Raw genomic sequence first — 411 nt, forward strand, 5'->3', positions numbered from 1 at the left:
GGGAAGGGAAAGGAGTTTGTAAGCCGCTCTGAGACTCCTTCGGGTAGTGAAGGACGGGGTATAAATCCAATCCTTCTTCTTACAGAATTAGAGAGCCAGCGTAGCGTGCCACCTGTTTAATTGTCCTTACGGGACTGGTGGATCTTCATTCTTACTTGTTGTATCTGACAAAGGGAGGCTTGACGCTTGAAAGCTCATACCTTGGAAATATAATGAGTCTCTAAGGTGCTACTGAGCTTGATTTCCCCCACTACAGGATTGAGAATATTGGTAGTTTCAATAGAGAAACTACTGCTTTTTAACTTGTTCATTAACGATTTGGAGTTGGGAGTAAGCAGTGAAGTGGCTAAATTTGTGGATGATATGAAGTTGTTCAGGGTGGTGAAAACCAGGGAGGATTGTGAGGCACTC

The sequence above is a fragment of the Gekko japonicus genome, unplaced genomic scaffold (assembly GCF_001447785.1).
Source record: "Gekko japonicus isolate JY-2015 unplaced genomic scaffold, Gekko_japonicus_V1.1 scaffold3687, whole genome shotgun sequence".
In the NCBI taxonomy this organism is placed as follows: Eukaryota; Metazoa; Chordata; class Lepidosauria; order Squamata; family Gekkonidae; genus Gekko; species Gekko japonicus.